Source organism: Triticum dicoccoides, chromosome 7B (genome assembly GCF_002162155.2).
Source record: "Triticum dicoccoides isolate Atlit2015 ecotype Zavitan chromosome 7B, WEW_v2.0, whole genome shotgun sequence".
NCBI classification, from domain to species: Eukaryota; Viridiplantae; Streptophyta; class Magnoliopsida; order Poales; family Poaceae; genus Triticum; species Triticum dicoccoides.
Genome location: NC_041393.1, coordinates 490,437,710 through 490,441,625, shown reverse-complemented (window position 1 = coordinate 490,441,625; position 3,916 = coordinate 490,437,710).

Genomic DNA, 3,916 nt, shown 5'->3' with positions numbered 1-3,916 from the left:
TCGAAATCAGGTTGATGCAGCGGCCAAGTGGGGGTCACTGGTCGAGGTCGATAGCGGCGGTGGAGCTCCATAGGCTTCAGTGGTCACGAGAAAGATGAAGAAGAAGAAGAAGAAGAAGAAGAGGGAGAGGCAGGGGTAAAAGTGAAAAAGAAGGCCCCCTGTCCCTATTTATAAGGAGATAAGATGGCGCCTCGATTATGTTAACAATGTGGGCGCCTTGATTTTCGAGAAGCCCATTGAAGATAAAGATCTGTTGAGATATTTCGGGTCCTGTGTGAAATTAATGCACGAGAGGTCATGGCGGGTTACAATGATTCCATCTATATGACGTCATGGCAGGTTAGAGTGGTCTGTATAAAACTCGACACTGACGCGCAATCTGTTAAATTAAACAATGAGGATTGACATGAACAAGTTCAAATCAATCAGTGGCCTAATGTTGGGGATATAGCTCCCAGGTGTGACCCGCCCAGGAGGGGCCGGGTTACACCGTTGGTGGTTTAACAAAAAGAAGGGCCAAGGAGGCCCAATGAGAAGTGTGAAGACGGCGGCTCATGGAGGCAGGCCTGGTCAAGTCCCAAGACCCGAGCTTATGACCTGTCGTATGATAACTTGCCCTGTAAGGTGTGACTAATTAGAAACCAAGCCGGTCATGATGTGTGAGCCGGTTGGGACTCTGTAAGCCTCCGGGTCTCGACCTGTATATATAAAGGTGAGACCCGGAGGCGGGTTAAGTCAAGAGACAATCAATCGAGAGCTAGGTCAAGCGTATTCGCTCCCTTGTAACCGATACCCAAGCAATAGTCAACAAAGGCACGAGTAGGCTTTACCTCCATCGTGAGGGGCCGAACCTGGGTAAAATTCCTTGTGTCCTTTGTCCCGTTCAACCCCTTCAAGCTAACCTACGTTGCGATGGCTCCACACCTATGTCCTTTCACAAGGGCATCTGTCGTGTTAAAATTACGACAAAGCCTGAGAAAAAATGAACCAGCTCTGGCTTGTGTTTGTGCAACTTAACCAGTACAAGTATGCAAATTGACAACACTCTCATACCCATCTACTTGTGGGGTTTGAATTTCAGTAGTTGGCGTCTTCAACTCATATAAAATTAGAAGATGCCAACTCATATAATTTCAGTTTCATTTTGGTTTTAGCTAAACTTCTGTATGCAGAATTCCATAAACACTTTATGCTGGCTGTTGTGCAACTTCATCATCTATTTTGTGCAACTATAAGTACTCCTCGATGTGATTCATATTGCAGGTTTTTGCAACTATGTAATGAGTTTTTAACTGATGACCATGAATTTAGCGTGTCAGAACACAAAATGAAAAATAGTGAATTTTAAAAGATTATAATCTACCAAATAAGTAGTGCAATTACATTCAAGTGCATCTGCAAACCTAGAAAATCAGATGCATGTGAACACATGAGGATGCCAACTACCGTATGGTTTTTGTGAAACTAAAGAAGTTGAAGATGCCAACTCATGTGGCATTGTTGTGCAACTGTTTAAAAGGTTGGGGATGCCAACTCCTAATTGGTTCTTGTGCAACTAAAATAGTTGTGGATGCCAACTTATGTGATATTGTTGTGGGACTATTTAAAAAGTTGAGACTGCCAACTCCCAAATGGTTCTGGTGCATCTATGAAATTCGAGGATGCCAACTCGTGTGATATTGTTGTGCAACTATTTGAAAAGTTGAGGATACCAACTCCTAATTGATTCTTGTGCAACTACATGCAAAACTAGCATTTATCAATGGTGAAGGAGTTCTGAAAACGAGTAAGCAACAATAAACCATGAAAAAAACACTATAGGAGGGTGAAAACAAGTCTAGTGCCATTGCTATTACCTCGATAACTGTTGCAGATGATGTACCACCTCCCTGTGGATCTGCCGCCTGCACAGGCAGTCCCTGTCTCCGCCGCTTTACAACAAGAAATTGATTATCAACCTACGGGTTAATGGAGAGTGCAGGACCATCAAAAAATCAAAGAAAAATGTATATTTCAGAGAGTTGTATTATCTATGGATATGCCAGATCTACATTATGTACAACGCCAAACTGAGAACTAAAAAATGTGTGCAACTACAACTGCTATAGATGTCAAGAAAAAATGTGATTATGAAAAAACAAGAGTAACTTAAGCAAAAAAATTAACTGCCAACTATGTATGGATGTATTGTGCAACTTCCTCGTGCTCATATCCAACTAGGGATACTACAATGGCCAACTAGTACTACAAAAATAGCCAAATTGGATAAACTAGCACTGAAATTGGACGTCATGTGTCTCTCTTACAGATGCCCTATTATTTCAAGCACTAATTATGCACCCTACTACTTACACAAAATCATGTACAGAAAAAACAGAAAAGAAATTGAAATATCAACAATGGCTTGTGTGAATTACCCAAAAACAGTGTGTGGTATACTACTTCTACATAATTTAACTACGATCACTAGAGGAATTACATTTAGTTACAACCATGGAAAACGAGAAACAAAATCACATAGTATACAAAATAAATGCAACAAATTTGTCAACACTAGTAGGCGTACCATATAATATAATTGAAAAAATGTTACCGGTTATTCGGCTAATAGTGTGAGCAAACCAACTGAGCATCCATGTGGTATGCAACTTATACTCATTCTCGACACAAGTACAGAAACAATGTGTGCAACTTGGCAGCAATGCTAACCAACTGAGCATACATGTATCTGTAAAAAAACAGCCAGACCGCCTAAACATGCTTTGTACTCTCTCCATTCCTAAATATTTGTCTTTCTAGAGATTTTAACAAGTGACTACATACGGACAAAAATGAGTGGATTTACACTTTAAAATACGTCTATATACATCCGTGTGTGGTAGTCCATTTGAAATCTCTAAAAAGACAAATATTTAGGAACGGAGGGAGTACAATGCAACCGATTACCTAGACATTCATGTGCAACTACAGAACCTAAAAACCTACTAGCTAGTGCTCTGTGTGCACCTTCACCTCATATGTCTAAAAAATAGCTAAAATTGAACACCTAAAAGTCTAGGAACCAATAGTAGTTTAAGAACTGAATCTAGCAGGGCTATGCATGCTTAAGTGTGCAACTATGTCCTGTTTCTTGTGAAACTTATATACATCTCTGTGCAACTATATATAATTAAAGAGTGCAAACTACTCCCTCCGTTCCATAATAGTATGTCCAATTATTGCATATCATTCAATAGAAAAAGAGGTAACAAACATAATTGAGGTACTGCACATTCAAGGCAAGCGCGACACGTCAACTAGCCAACTTAGTATCGCCATGTTGCAACTTTTCAATGGTCGTATCCAACTAAGGACGACCATATGTGCAACTACAAATACTGCAGATGCTCATAGAAAATGTGATTAGCAAAAATGTGACTACGACTATTTCAAGATGTGCCTACAAAATGTGACTACAATTACTTCAGGATGAGCAACATGTCAGGGAGGCGCACCATATGCAGCGTACCGACCCCCCATTGCTAGATTTGGCACCACCGAGCAGCCTCCTCTCGACGTTGCAGGCTGGGGCCATGGTGCCTAGGCGAGTGGAGGAGGCCATCAACGAGCAACTAGGCGGGAGGGAGTGGGCTCGGACGGAGCTAGAGGGGAAGGAGCTCGGCCTGCCTCGGGCAGAGGAAGGAAAGGATGGCCGCATCTCGTCGAGGATGATGGCCACATCCCGTCGATGTAGAGGCCGCACCTCGTTGATGGTAGCGGGAAACGACGGCGATAGGGCTGGGTCCGATTGAGGACGGACCAGCAGGACGGCTGGGGAGGATGCTGTGGTGGATGGGTTTGTGGTGGTGCGATGAGGACCACAAGGCGGAGCCACGCGTGGTGTCCCTCCCCTCCGTCGATCCGTCGGTGGAGCATG